General features: G+C 26.8%; 1 long non-coding RNA gene across 1 annotated transcript in view; it reads left to right on the forward strand.

Annotated features, from left to right (window-relative positions):
* LOC122511626 overlaps nt 1-20,606 on the forward strand; it is a 98,056-nt gene that overhangs the window by 34,743 nt on the left and 42,707 nt on the right. Inside the window, exon 2 of the long non-coding RNA XR_006302538.1 lies at nt 2,797-2,836. This is a non-coding gene — a long non-coding RNA (uncharacterized LOC122511626). The remainder of the gene's footprint in view (nt 1-2,796; nt 2,837-20,606) is intronic.

Genomic DNA, 20,606 nt, shown 5'->3' on the forward strand with positions numbered 1-20,606 from the left:
TTTATGAAAATAATTGAATTATTGCGAAAAATTTAATTAAAATGTTTAAAAAGAATTGAATTTCTGTGAAAAATTTTGTTATTTTTAAAAATATAATTCAATTCTTCATAAGAATTTTATAAACAATAATGTTTAAAATAATTAATTTGTTTCTAAATATAATAAATATTATGAAAATTTTATTTTAAATAATTGAATTCTCGTAAAGAACTTAATTTGTGAAAGTAATTGAATTTTTCGATTAATTAATTTAAAATAATATTAAATATAATTGAAATTCTTCGATGAGTTTTATTATTTATGAAAATAATTGAATTCTTGCTTAAAATTTTATTAGAAAATTTTTTAAAGAATGTAAAAATTGAATTTCTATGAAAAATGCTATTATTAGTGAAAGTAATTGAATTATTGTGAAAAATTGTATAGAAATTTAGTTAAATAAATGATTTTTTCGAAATATTTTTGAAAATGCTATTCGGCATTTTTCTTATTTAGAAATCCTGTTATGGAATCTGATTAATGGGAATTCGGTTATTTCAGTTTAGCTAAAGGGCAATTTGGTTAATTCGCAGATTAAATGACAGCCAATTAACCAAATGAGGTTAGCTAACTATTAAGTTCTTTTACTAACCGGTTAATCGTCAATTTGGTTAAATGACAATTCGGTAATTTAGAAATCTGAATAAACGACTATTTGGAAAAGTAGAATTTTTTGAATTCGGTTAGTAGACAGTTTAGTCATCTAGCAATTCGGCAAATTGTCAATTTAGTCATTTGGTATTCCTCTTAATTTGCAATTTGCTAATTCGATAGTTTGTTTAATCGGCTATTCGGTTAAATGGCAATTTAGTTATCTGGAAATCAGGTTAATTATCAGTTGGGTAATTTGTTAAATTGGACAATCTGGTTATTCAGTTAGCTGATAATTTTTAAATCCTGGGCACCGGCTATTTGGTTAAGAGGCAATTGGGTCATTTGGCAATCTAGTTAATCGTCGATTCAGTTAAATCTAAATCCTGTTATCTGGAAATCTCGTTAAACGCCAATTCGACAATCCGGTTATTCAGTTAAGTGTTTATTTTTGTATCCGGTTTATCGGCTATTTGGTTAAGTGTCAATTGGGTTATTGAGCAATCCGGTTAATCAGTACTTCAGTTAAATAAAAATTTGCTGATTTGCCAATCCGGTTAATTGACATGTTCAGTTAAGTAGTATTTTAGTCATCTGTCAATCTGTTTTATTGTCAATTCGGTTAAGCGTCTTTTTGACAATCTGGTTATTCCGTTAATTGGAAATTTGGTCCGTTGTCAATATGGTGAATCCTCATTTCTGTTAAGCAGCAATTTGACAATTCGGTTATTCAGATAAGTGGCAATTTTTAAGTCCGGTTAATCAGCTATTCGGTCAAGTGTCAATGGGGTCATTTGCCAATCCAGCTAATCGGCAGTTTGGTTAAGTGGAAATTCGGTTAATTGACTATTCGGTTTAGTGGCAATTTAGTCATCTGCCAATCTGGTTAATGGTCACTTGGGCAAAGCGTCAATTTGACAATCTGGTTATTCTGTTAAGTATCAATTCGGTCAGTAGGCAATTTAGTTAATCGTGAATTCTGTTCTGTTCGTGAATTCGACAATTTGGTAATCCGGTTAAGTGTCAATTTGGTTATTTTCCATTCCGGTTAATCCAACAATAAACCAAATGAAATGAAACACATCGAAAAAATCTAAACATAATTTTTACACACGTAGTAAAACCATTGTCACACAGAAACTTGTATTTTAATTAGAGAAAAGATTGTCCAAATGAAAAGTAGAAGAAGGAAAAGTTAAGTCATTTACTTGTTACAAGTGAGTTTCAGCGAAAGAAGAAGAAGAAGAAGAATAAGAAGAAGAAAGTGGAGTAGGCAATAAGAAAAAGGTCTGTGAATGCTTCTATTAAGATATCACATGTACCATGGCAATTTCTCAAGGCGAATTAAAACTTCTTATCTGTTTGAAAGTTACATCGTTCATTATTCAGAAATCTTTGCTCATGTTAATGTGAAAGTCATTTAAGAATAATTATCGCAAATATACGAAACGTAAGATGCAAGTATAACACACCAAGTTTGAAAAGAGTCTCTTTCTCTCTCTCTCTCTCACATACACACCAAAGGTAAAGCATGAAACTGTTAACAGAATTTTGATGGTATGAGTTTGAAAAGGGGATATTCCACATATATATGTATAGCAAAAGGCAGTGATCGAGCGGTTGGGACTTAATGAAACTCTTAAGTGCCGACTATTAATATGGCTTCCGACTCGGTTGGCGAGGGTATATAGCAACGAATTTTCGCGACGGTCGTCGGCAAAAGTAAGGGGAGGGGGGGAAGGAAAATGGAACCAGGACGAGGCAAAAGGGTTCACGATGGAATGTCCCGTTATTTGGCCGACAACTATTATACACATTATTTTGGCAATTATAGAGTTAATATTCACTATTGTAAATCAAACTCTAAATTTCATTCAATCCTTATTCTAAAGCATTATGAAAGCTGCTCTAATTTCTAAACTTGTTTGTATATACTCTAACCCCAGACTCTGTTGGTTTAGTGTTTTTTAATGGACCATAAAAATTAAACAAGCACAATGATTTAGAATGTAGAAAACTTTCTACCTCTCCTTCTATACAATTTTCTATTATTATTTTCTACTTAGAGTGCAAAATATTTCACTTCTTTTATAGTATAACGATTAACCGTTGAATTTCTTCTCAAGTAAAAATAGAAATATTAATAAATATGTTTTTTTATTTCAGATACCAAAACAGGAACAATTAAGGTCACTGTCTTCTCACTGTAAGTCATTTATAGAAATTTCCATCTCATGTTTAATATAGCAACTAGTTAATTATTAATGTACGTACATTCTCTCGTCACGTGTAAATATTTATCAACATCTGAGTTTGGGGTCAGAACAGTCAACAGATTAACAGAATCGAAAAAATCAATTTTTAATTTTTATCTAATGAATTCTTTTTTGTAAACTGGTCACACTATAATTCGTTTAGAAAAAATGAATTCGTTTTCGAAGAGCCGGGGACACTAATCATTATATATGAAAGGTTGCGAAAATTGAAAAGAATTTTCAACAAAGAATTTCACCATTTTTCCAGTGGTTTGTAAATCTACCATTCATCAAGATGAACTATAAATAAAAGTATGCTTGCGCGGCAAATTCAATTTCGGCTTTTTATCCCTATAAAAGCGAGAGGCGGAAACTTGAAAAAAAAGAGAATGGCAAGCACTTTTGCAGGTTGCCCGTAACAACTCGGGAGTGGATTGTAAACTATTCATAAACGTCCGAGAATACTCGTCGCGATAAAGAAATTTCAGTAAATTTTTAGCAAGCTTTATGTGTATGTATATTATATATAAAAGTAAAAGAAATCGTCGTGTGTTGTTCATCTAGCGTTATACGCGATTCCGGTTTTTGATAAAGAAAAAACACGCGTCACTAATATAATGGAAGAGAGAATCCTAAATATGCGCATGAAAATACTATTAAAAGGTATTTTTTTTCATGTTAGTCGGTCTTTTTTCTGGTGGTGCAGACCGTGAAGAGTCATTTTAACTCATTTGATCGTTTACTGGTTCATAAATATGGTACATAGAGAATATATATAGAAGACATCATGGAGGGAATAAAAAATGTGCGCTTGGTTTGCGTTATGACAGGATAAAATTCACGGCTCGATGTACATTCCTATTACACATATCCCTCCCACCCAATAGGCAAATACACATTTCAACATTAAAAGAGAAGTCTTTAGTTAATTTAAGACTTTTTTATTCATGAAATAAAACTGTTACATATGATGTTAACTCTCTCTCTCTCTCTCTCTCTCTCTCTCTCTCTCTCTCTCTCTCTCTCTCTCTCGCCCTGGAAAATGTTCCGCCTCGCTGTTCCGACGTTTTTCAAGAACTAATTTCAACATCCCGTGCGCATTGAATTTATTCTCCAAATAATCTACGAACGTTAAATTCAAATAAAAGTGACCTCTCGCTTCAAAGTTTGTTTGCCATTGCTCTCACTCTCTTTCTCTTGCAAGCTCGTTTATTTTTGGGTTCGTTATTAACATTTCACGTTTCGAGAAATTCTATTCTGTGAAACTTCATTTAAAATGGTCTTTAATAATGATTTGTGGAATTAATGATTAAGTTTCGTAAATGTGAGGAAAAATGTTTTCAAAAAGGAAAGAAAGATAGATTTATTTTTAACTATATTTAAAGTTTATTTGATAAAAAATAATTGAGATTGTGGATGATGGTAATTAATAATATACAAACGAATAGCAAATAAAATTAATTAGGATTGTCAAAAGACCTGATTGCCACTTAGCCGAAAAGTCGATAAACCGGATTTGAAAATTGCCACTTAACCGAATTGTCGAATTGCGGCTTAACAGAATTCACGATTAACCAGATTGCCTGCTGACCAAATTGATACTTAACAGACTAACCAGATTGTCAAATTGACGCTTTGCCGAAGTGACCATTAAAAAGATTGGCAGATGATTAAATTGCCGCTTAACCGAATAGTCAATTAACCGAATTTCCACTTAACTAAATTGCCGATTAGCTGGATTGGCAAATGACCCCATTGACACTTGACCAAATAGCTGATTAACTGGACTTAAAAATTGTCACTTATCTGAATAACCAAATTGGCAAATTGCTGCTTAACAGAAATGAGGATTCACCATATTGACAACGGACCAAATTTCCAATTAACGGAATAACCAGATTGTCAAAAAGACGCTTAACCAAATTGACAATAAATCAGATTGCCAGATGACTAAAATACCACTTAACTGAACATGTCAATTAACCGGATTGGCAAATCAGCAAATTTTTATTTAACTGAAGTACTGATTAACCGGATTGCTCAATAACCAAATTGTCACTAAACCAAATAGCCGATAAACCGGATACAAAAATAAACAGTTAACTGAATAACCGGATTGTCGAATTGGCGTTTAACCAGATTTCCAGATAACAGGATTTAGATTTAACTGAATTGACGATTAACTGGATTGCCAAATGACCCAATTGCCTCTTAACCAAATAGCCGGTGCCCAGGATTTAAAAATTATCAGCTAACTGAATAACCAGATTGTCCAATTTAACAAATTACCCAACTGATAATTAACCAGATTTACAGATAACTAAATTGACATTTAACCGAATAGCCGATTAACCTAACAATCAAATTAGCAAATTGCAAATTAAGAGGATTACCAAATGAGTAAATTGATAATTTGCCGAATTGATAGATGACCAAAGTGTCTACTAACCGAATTCCAAAAATTCTACTTTTCCAAATAGTCGTTTATTCAGATTTCCAAATTACCGAATTGTTATTTAACCAAATTGCCGATTAACCAGATAGTAAAAGAACTTATTAGTTAGCTAACTTGATTTGGTTAATTGGCTGTCACTTAAACTGCGAATTAACCAAATTCCCTTTTAGCTAAATTAAAATATCCGAATTTTTATTAATCGGATACCAGAACCGGATTTCTAAATTAGAAACTTGTCGAATAACCGGACTGACAATTAACCGAATTTCCAATTTATTGATTGCCTAAACTATTGTTAATTCGCACATCCTTTTTATTGAAAAATTGCTTAATTGAATCACCATATAAAAAAACAATTAGTCAAACTAACGGTACAGCAAATCGACAAATAACGGCTTAAGTATAGATAACCGATTGACCCCATTATCATAATCGGGTTAATCGACTATTTGGTTGAGTAGCGAATTTTACAATCCGAATATTTAGCTAAATATCAATTTTTAAATTCGGATTGTCGGCTATTCGGTTAAGTGAAATTTTGGTCATCTGGCAATCGGTTAATTGTCAATTCGATAAAGCGTAAATTTGACTAATCCTCAATTCAGTTAAGCATCAATTTGAGAACTCGGTTATTCAGTTTATTAGCTATTTTTAAATCCGATTTATCAGCTAATTGGTTAAGTGGTAATTCGATCATTTAGGAATCCAGTTAATCATCAATTCTGTTTAGTGGCAATTTGGCAATTCTGATAATCGACTATTAGGTTGAGTGTAAATTTGGCAATCCAATTAATCTTCAAGTTGGTTAAATGGTAATTTAGTAATTCGGTAAATCATCGGTTAAGTAGTAATTTTGTTATTTAGAAAAACTATTAATCGTCAATTTGGTAATGTGGTTAATCTTCAATTCGTTTAAGCAGAAATTTAATTATTTTGCTAATCCGGTTAATCGGCAATTGAATTAAGTGGCAATATCGTTAAGTGTCAATTCAGTTAATCGGAAATTCAGTTAAGTAGTAATTTTCTTATTTAGAAAAATTATTAATTGTCGATTTTGTAATGAGGTTAATTCTTTATTCGTTTAAGCGGAGATTTAATTATTTTGCCAAACCGGTTAATCGGCAATTGAATTTTGTGACAATATCGTTAAGTGTCAATTCGGTGGAGTAGAATTTTGTCAATCTGGTTAATCTGCTATTCGGTTAAGTTGTCAATTATTTGTCAATTTTGTTAAATGTCAATTTTTCAAACTGTGTAACTGGGCCCCAGGGGGTCGTAACTTTAAATGACCCTTGACCTCAAGGTCAAAAAAAGGTAAATTTGACCTAAATTTTTGCAAAACGTAATGAAGAAATAACATTTAAATGTCCGTTAGCCTATAGGTAAAATTTAACCTAAACATTTTGTTGATATAATGCCTAAAAAATATTTTTTTTAAAAATACTTTATCTCTTTATTATAAAATTTTAAAAAAGTATTATTATTTCTAGTTCTTCCATTATTTTTCATTTATTTATCCTTTTGACTGAATTATGACAATTTAACATGTGAATTTTATTTTGAAAATAATTCACAAACAATGTAAATTGCTCATGGCTTTTGTAAAATAATTCAAGACTCCTGTCATTGGTTGAACAGATCAGTGGATTTCGCATGGCATTTACAAGCTGAATAAAATGGTCTGCATTCGATGGGATTCTTAATTAATGACTCTTGGAATCGACCAATCAACGCTTGCGTGAACTCTTGATGAATGTTGATTAGTGATTACAGAGAAAGAGCTCTGCGGCATTTTGTGTGTATTGGTTCGGATGAATGACTCTGAAATCGGGCGTGAATAAACCCTCTCTCCCTCTGAATTTATAGGTGGCATGAGGTGGTAGAGGAGGAGGGATAGGGGTTGAAAAGAGGGTGGTATATAGGTAATATAAAACGAAGTAGAGGAAATGACGGGTTCGTTTCCGGTGTTTCCGGTTTATCTCTCCCTCTGCCACTGTGTCTACATATGTATATTTCTTATACGCATTTCGCTTTAGTCGTGATATAAATCATCGTTGGTACTGATTCTCAGGCTCATAGACATCATTTCAATGCAAGTCGATAGCAGTAGGTAATCATGCGAAATGGGAAATGTCGATTCGTCGTTGAATCCGACACATATTGATTCGCAATCGTTTCAGAGACTTGAATTTCACTATTGTACATTTGCTAGTTGTCTTTTTTTTTTTTTGAATCTAGGTCCGCTTTTGTTTTCTTTTTCTCATCTCTTTTTTTTACGTTTCTCTACACTTAGAATTCGAATTACTAATGTAAAAAAAAATTGTTTCAAATTTTATAAACATTTTTTTAGTTTTTAGATACCACTGGAATTTGGGAGAAAATTTAAGATTTTATTTTCGTCTTGTAATTTTCTATTTTTACACTTAGTGATAAAATTTTTTTTTAAGGAAAGTTATTGTACATAAAGTCGAGTTAATCAGGGAGAATGGCTTTTCTTTCCCTTGTGGGAGAAAATTGTTTTTATATACATATTCTTTCTTACAGTATATTCTTATATTCTTTTTTTGTGAGCGCGAAAGATGTAAAAACTTGAAACTATGAAATGAAAATTTAGGACCTCTAATTTTCGTGGATATAGTTCCACGGGGTCAAAAAAAAAAAGAGAAGAGAAGAGAAGAGAAGAGAAGAGAAAAAAAATTGGAACGTTGTAACATTTTATATGGCTTTGCGTGAATTTCTTGCTCAGACTTTTTTTCCGGATATCTGAAAAGTTTTCCTTGAGCTTCACTCCAACAGTACTATATCTCAAGACAAGATTTCGTGAACTAACTTTTGAGAAGTCGAATCAGGAGAAAATGAACACTTGTCTAGGGCTTTCAGACATCGCTTAGTGCGGTAGAATCTTGTGAAATCCGGATAAAGGATTTCGAAAATGTAATTATTGCGTATATCTATTTCCGTTTCGGTAGTTTAGTATATACTCTTTTTTAGTGTTCTATCGCTGGCATATTTAATTTATTTTAATTTTGAAAAACCTTTTTTAATTTTCTCTTAATACCCGCGAATTTAAATGTAAAATAAAATCAAAAAGGAGGAAAAAATAATCCTTAAAGAAATAGAAAATACCGAATAAACGTTAAATGAATGAGTAAACGAAACTTTTCAGCAAAAATATTTTTACTTCTATTTCAGTTTGCTAACATCGACATTCCTCCTTTCAAGAATAGTAACGTTCATCAGCATTTTCACGTAAATTCTCATAATTAGCTTATGTAGCCCATTAAAACTTAAGTCTCGTTAAAACCGTTATCAGCTGAACATTTTTGATTCGAGAAAATGAAGTGGCTCGTTGAGTAGATCAGAAAATTATAATTAAATTCCCTTCTAATGAGGTATAATATGATACAAAACAAAATTTAACTAAAAATTAACATTTCTAAATTCTTTTTTTTTTTAATCTCGTCTGATGTGCGAGATCAAAATATCAAAACTCTCGTAAACAGACACCATTGTTATTTAACAATGAACCAAAATGAAAAAGAAAAATTTTCCTTGCACGAAACAGTTTTTTTTAAATATTTGATTAATTTCGATAATTAAAAAATTTTAAACAATTATTTCTTATTCGCTTTTCCATATTTTTATTAAATGTACTAATTATCCGCTATCAAGTAAACGATAAGAATTTTATTTTCTACCAGTTGAATCGTATATTATATGAAACAAGCGCAACTTCATACCAACAAAAAAAAAAGAAAAAAAATTGTTATACGATATAACATTTTTTCGCACTCCGGTTTCTATGTTCCGATGGATAACGTAAAATAGTGGGGAAAAAAAAGTGAGGGAGAAAGTTAAACGGCTGCGTGTCCGAAACGATGGCAAATTGTCGAAGTATTGAACTGAAGTGAGCTTCAAAGAATTTCTATAGAGATCCGAGACACAGTAATAGAAACTAGCAATTGCTTATTCGTCCACAAAAGAAATCACTAATATTAAAAATAAAATACACGTCAAAAAAAAAAAAATAAAAAGAGAATTTTAAAACAAAAATCATAGTGGAAAATTGTCGCTTTTAACGACTGTCAGAAAAAATATAACATCACATTACACTTAAAAATTAAATTCTAAAAACAAAAAAGAAAGAAATATTTTCTCTTTAATTTTTATGGAATGAAATTTTCTCTCTTAAAAATTCTTTTTTAAATTTTTATTTCACGCTGCAGATTACAGTTTATAAATCTGTAAAAGCTCCAAGCGGAAATTAAATTCATGTACAACATTCTTTTTTCAAGAAGTTGAAAACAACAAAAAAATTAATTCAAAAACATGTCAATAAAGCTGCGATCACTAATTTACTACATATTTTCCTTATTTAATAAAAACCAGTTAATATGATAATATTTACCATTAATATATGGTGAATGGTAAATAGAGTAAACAAAAAATAAATAAACAAAATAAAAAATACGACGAATTATGAAATAAAAAATAAATTATCAACGTATTCAATATTATAATTAAGATATACAACCATTAACTCGTGATTCAAAAAATGGTTTCAAAAAAAAACTTCTCAAGAATATAAAGTGAAGGGAAAAATAGATTTTTGTTAGACTTGAAATCAGTAACTTTACCATTGCAACTTGTCCCTGATCAATTTCACCATTCCCAAATGGATCTACTTTGATGGCAGCAAACGTACAAGCGATCAATTTTTCATTCCAAGACAAATTGAAGAAGATCGTCGTAAGGGTGTCCGCACACTTATGTGAATCCCAACTGAATGGATAGTCACCATGATAAGTCACTGTAAAAGTACTGAATGGACAAGAGAAAAAAAAGAAAGTCAATCACTCAAGATCTTCTTGAGGAAATACCGTTGGAAATTTTCAATTAATTTGAAAATAAAATATTCCAAATTTTGCTCTAGGAAAATTTAGATGAAATTCGAGATAAATCTATGGATTTTTTATTTTAGTTCATTAAACCACCGGGGTATTTGAAGAATACTTGAAGGAAACAAACGAAACAAATATCAAAAATATAAAAAAATTGCTGCTGAGCAAAATTACTTTTTAGTTTTTACTTATACGTCAAAATTTATGGTGAAATTTATGATAATTTTCTTAAAATTCTACTCAAAAATGCAACTCATTATAATACTATTTTAATCAAATTTTTTTTGAATGAAATTGATTATTTAAAAAAAATTTTATAAAATTCAAAGAGAAAAGGAATTATTTATAATAATTTTAATAAAGTTTGTTTATAATAATTCAACTATTTTTAATATCAATTTAATTTAATTCTCTGAAAGAATTGAATTATTTATTTATTTTTAAAGTTTTTGTTAAGAAATTTTTCATAAAAATGTAATTTATTCAGAAAAAAAATTAAAAACATTTTTTGCAAGAATACAACATTATTTTCATTAATTAGGTATAAAATTCTTTGCAGAATTTCAATTATTTTTAATTCAATTTTAAATAAATTTCTTGAAAAATGCAACTCTTAAAATTTACTTGAAATTCTTCGAAAAAATTCAATTATTTTTTTAGAATTTTTGATACAATTTTTTAGAGCAAAAATTTAATTATTTTCAGTAAATAATATTTTTTTAAAAATTCAATTATTTAGAAGTTTAGAATACTATTTTCATAAAATTTTTTGCAAGAATTTAATTTTTTTCGCAAATAAAATGAAATTTTTCCAAGAATTCAATTATTTCAAAAAATTTTATTAAAATTTGTTTTATGAATACAATGATTATTTTCATAAAATAATATTTTTAATGAAACATATATTAAAAATTTCAACTAATTTAAAAAAAATGTTAATAACAATTTTTCAAAAAAACTAATTTTTCCTGGATTTTTAATGAAATTTTATTAATTCAAAATTTCTAGAACATTAATTTTAAACATTTTTAATTTTATTTATTTATTTATTTACGTAGTAAACGGGCTAATTTTTCATATTACTTTTTGGAATTTTTGTAATATTTTTATTACTGTATTACTGTATTGACAGTAATTGAATTCTTATAAAAAATTTTATAGAAATTTTTAACAATAATTGATTATTCCTCGGAAGAATTTTATTATTTACGAAAATAAGTAAATTCCTGCAAAGAGTTTTATTACAATTCTTTTCAAAATAATTGAATTAATCTAAAAAGTTTAAATATTTATGAAAATAATTGAATGATTGTAAAGAAATTAATAAAAAATTTGTAAATAATTGAATTCCTGTAAAATTTTTATTATTTTATGAAAATAATTGAAGGTTTGTGTAGAATTTTATAATTGTTTCAATAATTAAATTTTATTACTTCTGAAAATAATTGAATTCTTGTGATGAATGTTATTATTTACGAAAATAATTGAATTTTGCAATGAATTTTATTAAAATTCCTGAGATTAATTAAATTTTGTCCATGAATTTTGCTATTAATTTCTAAAGATAATTTAAATGTTGACGACAATTAAAAAAATTTTTTTTGAAATAATTGAACTTCTGCGAATAATTTTAAGAATTTTCAAAATAATTGAATTCTCGTGATGAATATTGTTATTTATGAAAACAATTGATTTCCTTCGAATGATTTTATTATTTATGAAAATAATTAAATCCCTGAAAAGTATTTTAAAATTTATGAAAATAATTAAATCCTTGAAAAGTATTTTAAAATTTATGAAAATAATTGAATTACTGCGAAGAATTTATTGCTAAATTTTAAAACATTTGATTTTTTCAAAAAAATTTATGCAAATACTATTGTAAATAATTGAATTTCTGTGAAATTTTTTTTTTTGTAAATAATTGAATGTTTGTGTGGAATATTATCAAAATTTTTGTTTAATAATTGAATTCTTTTGGATAATTTTATTAAAATAATTGAATATTAAAAATCATTTAATTGAAAAAAATTTTTCAAAATAATTGAAATTTTGTTAATGAATGCATTTTAGTAAAATTTTCAAAAATTTTATTACTTTTGAAAATAATTGAATTCTTGTGATGAATACTATTATTTATGAAAATAATTAAAGGTTTACGTAAAATTTTATTAAATTTTTTTTTCAAATAATTAAATTTTTTTTGGAAAATTTTGTTAAAATAGTAGGTAGATAATAAAAATCATTGAATTGAGGAAATTTTTTGAAAATAATTGAATTTTTGGAAAGAATTTTATTAAAATTTTTGAAAATAATTGAATTTCAAAGTGAAAGCTAAAGTGAAATTTCAAATGAAAGTCAACGTCAAAATTGAATCAAATGTCAAAGTCTTATTACAAAATCGCACCCCTGGTTAATTATCAAATACTGTTTTTAATATTAAAGAAAACAATTGAAAATGGGAAAAAAATCCAAATTTAATATAATTGAAAATAAAAAGTAAATAGAAGGAAGAATATTAGGGATTATTAGAACTATTAGTGACTATTAGGGAACTAATTCTAGAAAAATAATACTCGATATTAAATATTGAGTGTGCAGGGGTTGAAAGAAAGAAAAACAAGAAGAAGGTGAAAAAGAACCGCTGGAATGTGACAAGGGGCAAAGTAGTTTAAAAGCGTCGAGAGAAGAATTGAGCTAGGTGAAGGCTGAAACTTCGATGCGCTTATTTGACACCTCGAGCGACAAACGGCCACCTTATTACCTTCCCCATCGCCATTTCCAAATCGATTTCTCGACCGCCCTGGTTATTGCTGGCTTCGCATCCCCTGGAATTTTCATTCCAAACTAAAGGGAAAATGCAAAGATCTGCTCGTTTTTCTCTTAACGTGTTTCGATATCCACCTCTTGGACAAATTCACCCCAAAAGAAAAAATACTATTCTTACTCCTGTCCCATTTTTTTTCCAGTTTCCTTCAACAAAAGAAATCACCTCTATTCCTTTTGGCAAAATATTCGATTAAAATTCTAATTTACCGGTCAATCATGAAATTAAAATCTAAGAACCAAGAATTAATTTCTTTTTTCGCGACTTAAAAAACTTTTCAAAAGTTGGATAGTGATTGAAAATTCCAGAAGGCAACCAGAATTCATGATAGCTTGAGGCAGTTTCTTCCTTCCTCGTGTCGGCCTATCGCTGACTAATGAGAGCGATGCGAAAAGTTTTGTTAAACTCTCTCTCGTGTTCAATTATGTCGGCGGGCATGCAATGTGAGAGACGGGAGGATCATCGTGACTGAAAATCTCTCGCGTAAACTTTGAAAATAAAAAGAAAATGTATAAGTGTATTTGAAAACCATATACATAGTGATATGTATATATATGTATATATCCGCAGAGTTTGAATTATAAAATATCAGCGTCGATGTTTCGAGTGAGTTACTTTGGTATTCAACCGTGTAATTTTATCTCCTTACGCGCGCAATATATAATAATGCATCACCCGTAGACGCGATGAAATTCAACGCACGATGTTCAAATAATAATTTAAAGCAGGCATTTTACGATGCTCAAACACAGCTAATCGTTTCACCTCAAAAACTTTTCCATCACGCAAATGCTATATGTATATGTATATAGCTTTCGTAAATTCTAGTAATTGATTAATTATCTATACGTTCACTGCGTGATGTCCATTAAGAGAAAATTAACATCCTTCTAATTGACAGCATAGTGAACATTTTGCGGTGACAATTAACACGTACTGATGCAAACAAAAATAAATAGAAAACAAAAAATAAACTGCTATCATACAAAAGATGATGAATTATTATCAATAATTGAAAATTATTACAAGGTTTTTTTTCTACACGAATATAGCATATCCTTTCAAATTAATATTTTCCTTTAAAAAAAAAAAACCTAATGAAGTAATTATTAAATCGCATTTGATTGTTGTATCTTTTTATAAATTGTGAATTAAATTAATTTTGATGACTAAGATAATTATTGGAATTGTTCTAGTAATAGTTTGGGACCAGTAAACAATTTTTGAACTAACAACTGTTGGTAAACTGAAGATAAAGTTCGCTCCCAAAATAATTTTTTCATCTTCTGCTGATTATCGGCTGTGGTTACTTTTTATGAATTGTGAATTAAATGAAATTTGATGACCCAGATATTAATTCAGGGTTGCCAAAGGTCAGGGAAGTCAGGGAATTCAGGAAAAAGTCAGGGAAAGTAAAATTGGTCAGGGAAGTCAGGGAAAAGTCAGGGATTTTTAGTAAAAGTAGTGGAAAAAATTGAATTTTAGAAATTCATGAAAAAACTCTGAGTTTTGATGTTTTTTTTTGTTTGCCTCGTAAACTATGAAATTACCACGAATTTTAATACAAAACCTTGAATTTTTTCTATTTCAGACAATAATTTCTTTTTAAATAACTTAATTTAACAAGAAGTATGATATAAAATTATGACTTAGAAATAAATTATTTAATGAATCATTTTTTAAATTTTCGTAACTACTAGATTAATAGAAGAATTTTAGTTAAAAATACCAAAAAAAATTGAATTTTGAAAAAGTTACAAATAATTCCAGAAATTCAATTATTTTCAAAAGTAATAAAATTTTTCGCAACAATTATATTCAAAAATTAAAAAAAATTCTGGTCATTTTAATTATATCTTTAAAAATAATAAACTTCTTCTCCAAAATTAAATTATGTTCAAAAATTCTTTTAAAAATTCTCCTCAAAATTTCAATTATTTTTATAAATAATACAATTCTTCTTCGAAATTGAATTATTTTAAAAAACTTTATAAAAAATTCTTGTCAAAATTTCACAGGAATTCAATAATTGACAAAATTTTTAATAAATTTCTTCGAACAAAATAAATTATTTTCATAAATAATAAAATTTTCACAGGAATTCAATTATGTTCAAAAATTAAAAAAAAATTCTTGTCAAAATTTCAATTATCTTTATAAATAATAAAACAATTTCATTATATTCGTGAAATATAATTAAATTCTTGCAGAAAATTTAAGAAAATAATTCTATTTTTCTAGGAATTTTCTTTAAATTGTATTATAAATAAATAAAATAATAGAAACCCTCAGGAAAATTTTATAATTATTAATGAAAATAATGGAATTCTTACAACGAATTTTATCCATTTTTTTTTTATAATTGAATTAATGTGAAAAATTTTATTACTTGTAAAAATAATTCAATTATTTTAAAAATAATAAAATTTGTTACCGAGATTCAACTATTACCATGAATAATAAAACTCATCATAGAATTTCAATTATTTTTAGTACAATTTTAATCGCATTCCTCCGGCAAAATGTAATTATTCTTGAAAATTTTATAAAAATTCGTCGAAATAATGCAATTATTTTAAAAATTGTTGATAAAATTCTTTAGAGGATTTAATTTTGAAAAACATTCATTCATTCGATAAATTATTTATTTGTGTATTTAAATAATTGATTTCTCGTTAATTTTTCTAATAAAAATTGATTTAACAATGAATTTCATTTAAAATTTTACATAATAATTGAATATTAAAAGCATTATAGGATAAATTTTTAAAAATAATTAAATTTTGAATATTTTTTAAAATAATTACATTTTTTGGAGGGTACTTAAAATTTTATTAAAAATAATTCAAATCCTGTGAAGAATTTTATTATTTAGGAAAATAATTGAATTCTTGTTAAGAATTTTTATTACATTTTTTTTTAAATAATTGAAGTCCTTTGAAAAATTTTATTATTTATGAAAATAGTTCAATTTTTGCAACGATTTTTTATTAAATTAATTTTTAATAATTGAAATCCTGCAAAGAATTGTATTATTTATAAAAATAATTGAATTCTTGAAAATCATTTTATTAAATTTTTTCAAATAATTGAATTAATTTAAGAATTTTTATTAAAATACTAAATTTTAAAAATATATGAATTTCAGCGAATCATTATTTGTGAAATGTAATTGATTTCCTGCAAAAATTTTTGAAAGTAATTGAATTTTTTGAGAAATTTATGTAAAAATAGAATAAAAATAATTGAAATCCTATGAAAATTTTTAATATTTATGAAAATAATTGAATTCTTAGAACGAATTTTATTTTATTTTTAAAAATAATTGAATTTCTCTGAAAAATTTTATTACTTGTAAAAATAATTGAATTCTTGGGAAGGATTTGTATTAAAATTTTTGTAAATAGTTTAATTTTTTTTTTTTTTGAAAAATTTCATGGTAATTTTTAATTTAAATTATAATTATAATTAAAAGGTTCGAATTTGAATGTATTGAAGAATTTTAATTTCTACGGAAAAATAATAATGATTAAATATTTATTTTAAAAAGAAATTATTTATGTTTTTGAATAATTTTACAATTTAAGAAATTCGTATGTAAATGTAATAGAACATTTTTTTGAGTATCTAATAATTTTTAGAGTGAATCAGAATATTTTTTAGGGTCAGGGAAAAAGTGAGAATTTTGTCTGGAAATCAGGGAAAAGTCAGGGAAAAATAAAATTAAATATTTTGTGGCAACCCTGTAATTGGAATTGTTTTTATCTCATTGCCATATAAAAATCTCTAAGTAAGAAAAATTTTTGGTCTGTAATTCCGTAATTAGTTTTTGGTATTTGGATGTTTAAAAATATTTTTATGAAGATGTGTTATTGGGTCAGAAATTTTTTAAATTTTTGGTTGGAAGAATTAGAAGATTCAAAATCGAAGGAAAATATCGACATTGACGAGAATGGAAAAAATGTAAGAATCCGAATTGGAAAGGTTTGGTAAATTGGATAAGTGGTAACTTATCCGGATTGTCAAATTGTCGCATTAGTCACAAAATTTATGACAACCAAACTTTTTCTTCAATTTCATTTAAATTCCTGCAAACTGTAATTAAACTTTTTTTTGTGTGAGAATTTCTTTTTTTGTATAAAACAACAAAGATGGAAATTGTACAAGAAAATAATTTGATTTAACAGAGAGGCAAAAGTCACTTGCAGAAATATCTTGAATTGTATGAACTGGTAGGAGTCGAGTAGTTAGCAAGTAGTTTTGAAATATCTTGCATTTACACACGTACACTTGAAGTTTGAATCTATGCAAAGATGCTGCTTGTTCGAATACATCCATTCGAAATATCATCTATAGATATATATGCAACGTTGTTCGTTAAATGGTCAAACTTGGATGTTGAGTTTCTCCAAGTCTTCCATCTTCGAAACCCAAGTTCAGTGAGTGTTTGAGTCAGATAAAAGTATTTTTCTTGCTCTTTACATTTTTTTTCTCGCTCTCTCTCTCTCTCTCTCTTCTTTTCAACACAGTAGAGGAAGTTTTTTTTTTCGTTGCCACAAGTTCATTGATGAATGATCTTGATTCATATTTTCATCTTTTTTTTATTCTTTGCCTCTCTCTCTCTATATTAGGAAAGTTACTTAACTACTTAAATTTTTAATCTAAAATCTGCTAATGGATAATTTTCATTTGAATAGTGAGGTTTTCGGCACTGGCTGCGGGAATTCTACTAAATTAAGAGGATTTCCGTAATCGGGTGAGAAAATCCTGTTAATGTAACCCAACTTTATTTGAAGCAGACGAATAGTCGGTTCTGGAAATAGAATTTAGCTTTAATTCCCATAGATGCGCTTTCGAATTTTGTAAATGTGTTTCCTAACATTGTTCAAAGTCTCGCGTTTAATTTTATTTTTTTATAGAGAGATAATTAAGAAAAAGTTGACATTTCCTAAATTATTAATTTTCCGTCCACTATTTACATTTTTGCCTTCGTTGCAAATTTTCAAGTTCTATTATATAATTTTTTTCAACATTTTCCTCTACGAAAGAATTGTTCTCCTAAGAGTTAATAATCTTTCTGAAGTTTGTAACTCAAAGTTCATAATGGGATATAGTTTTTCTTTTTTCCTTTGTTTTTTTTGTAAATGTTGATGGGAGCCTTGAATTTCAGGCACACATTGTAAACATGAGATCTCTTTAGGATTCTTTAAAGTAAACTTAACGTTGGAAACTTGACGAAAGTCTTCGGGCAATGAAAACTTCAATTATGAAAACTTAGCATTGTGGAAAGTTGAGGGAAATGAAACTTTACTGGGTGTCGATAGTCTCGAAACTTTTACATTTATTAAGAGCAATTAATGTGCTTAAGTAAATCAATTAGTAATTTTACATCTTTGAAATTATGAAACACAAATTACATAAATTTTAGTCCTTTATTTTTAAGAAAATAATTTTAGTTAGTTAAAGAATGGTTATTTTTTATTAGTTAATTTTTAATTACTAGTTTATTAAATTATTAATGAATGAATGACTACGGTAATTATCAAGTTATCCGTAAAATTAATAAAATTCTACCTTAATTAATATAAGTTTTAAGATTTTCTTCTTTTTTTGGAAACTAATGAATTGAAGTTTTCAAAAGTTGGTTTTTTTCTTTCCTAGGATTAAATATTTCATGAAATAATCACGCTAGTTAATTTGAAGTGAAAAAGTTTTTTAATGTTAAAATAATAATACAAAAATTTGATTTGATTTTTTCCTGATTTTTCATATACTAATTTTTGAACTTTTTCCTGACCCTAAAGAATATTTTATTTCACTCTAAAAATAATTAGATGCACAAAAAATGTGTGTAATACATTTATTTTTGAATATCTATAATTGTAAAATTATCCCGAACAACGACAGTATTTTTAAGAATAAATATTAAATCATTACTATTTTTCTACAAAAATTAAAAAATTTTTAATTTCAAATTCTTTGAGATTCAATAATTTATAAGAATTAATACTGTAACTAGTGAAAAATTATTTCTAAGATTTTAATTCGATTATCTTCTAGAATTTTTAACTAAAATTCTTCTCTAATTCAATTATTTTTAATAAATTTTGAGGAAAGTTCCTTCAGAATTCTATTATTTATTTAAATACATAAAAATTGATATAAAATATTTCTGAAATCTACTTGATTGCAATTTAATTTTAAGAGATTTCAATAGTTTGAAAATTTTTCAATTAAATAATAAGATTCTTTACATTATTTCAATTATTTAAAAAAAATCTTTTTAAATTCATTGCAAGAATTCAATTACTTTTATAAATTAATATAATTCGTTGCAGAATTTCAATTATTTTTAATACAATTTTAAGTAAATTCTTCGAAAAATGTAATTATTTTCAAAAATTTTATTAAAATTCTTGGAAAGAATTCAATTATCAATTATTATTTTTAAAACTTCATGCTATAATGCTTTTAATATTCAATTGAGATCAAAAATTTTAACTGATATTCATTTATAAATCAATTTTTATTGGAAAATTCTATGAGAATTCTATTATTTAAATACAAAAATAAATAATTTATTGAATAAATGAATGTCTCTCGAAACGAATTACTATACAGAATTTTATCAACAGAATTTTTTGAGGAATTTTAATAAAATTTTCAGGAATAATTATTCGAGGAATTCAATTAAAATTGTAATAAAAATAATTCAAATTCTATGATGAGTTTTATTATTTATGAAAATAATTGAATTTTTGTAAAGAATGTTATTATTTATAAAAAATAACTGAATTATTGCGAAGAAATTTATAAAAAATTTGTAAATAGTTGAATTCCCGTTAAATTTTTATTATTTATGAAAATAATTTAATGTTTGCTTAGAATTTTATCAAACTTTTTTTTTAAATAATTGAATTATTTTGAAAAATTTTATTAAAATAGTAGATATTGAAAATCATTGAATTGAGGAGAATCTTTTAAAAATAATTGAAATGCGGAGAAAAATTTTATTACTTTTAAAGATAATTGAAATTTTTACGAGAATTTTTTTTAATTCTTGAAAATAATGGAAATTCTGCGAAGAATTTGTTACAATTTTTTTTTTAAAATAAATAACTTGCAGATTTTCCATGGAAACTCCACGGAAATTCCATGGAGATGTTCCTCGGAATTTCCAGGGGGCACTTCCATGAAAGTTTTCGATGTGGGATAGGGCAACTCTGGCTATAAAATTATTTTAAAGAAATTTATAAAGTTCAAATGTTGGTCCAACCCTATGTTCCCCTATTATCATTCGATTTAGATAAAAATGTTTAATAGATTTTTCATTCGAAGAGAAAATGAATATAAATAGAACATAAAACGTTTTTTTTATTTTAAGAAAATAAATGGCGATTTCTGTGAATTTTTATTTTATATAGATAAGTGATTAATTTTAAAGCTCGAAACGATCCTCGAATATTGGATTGTGGAATAAGGGATATTCATATTTCCTAAAGTTCCTATAAACGTCGGCACGTTGGAGGGTGGTAAAC

This window comes from Leptopilina heterotoma, unplaced genomic scaffold (assembly GCF_015476425.1).
Source record: "Leptopilina heterotoma isolate Lh14 unplaced genomic scaffold, ASM1547642v1 Lhet_88, whole genome shotgun sequence".
NCBI classification, from domain to species: domain Eukaryota; kingdom Metazoa; phylum Arthropoda; class Insecta; order Hymenoptera; family Figitidae; genus Leptopilina; species Leptopilina heterotoma.